This window comes from Candoia aspera, chromosome 2 (assembly GCF_035149785.1).
Source record: "Candoia aspera isolate rCanAsp1 chromosome 2, rCanAsp1.hap2, whole genome shotgun sequence".
NCBI classification, from domain to species: domain Eukaryota; kingdom Metazoa; phylum Chordata; class Lepidosauria; order Squamata; family Boidae; genus Candoia; species Candoia aspera.
Window position 1 is genome coordinate 123793608 of NC_086154.1, and position 425 is coordinate 123794032.

Genomic DNA, 425 nt, shown 5'->3' on the forward strand with positions numbered 1-425 from the left:
CACAATAACCACAATAAACTACTGTGCCATAAACCAGGATAACAAACTTCCACCACCAGCTTCAGACACTGGGAATGTTCCGATGACTGAATCACATACACACAGTTTCGTACATCACACAAATGTCAGTGGCTAGTTTACTGTTGTGCAAACCAGCCCGTATGTCTATTTTACAGTTCATTGTTTCAGGGGAATGTATAAAACTGGGTTACATGAATAAGTAGGTCAATGTGTCGCTCAAATACAACTCAGACTAAGCACTGCAAGCCCGGGCGTTCTCCTTCGCCGGACCTTAAGGCCCCATAGACACTACACCACGGGCGACGCCCAACTAGCTCGCCGATTTCTATGCTTGCGTCGCTTTTCCTTTCCAATAGGGAGCGCTGCAGTTTATGCGCCACAGAAGGCAACTGCGCTTGCGTGCC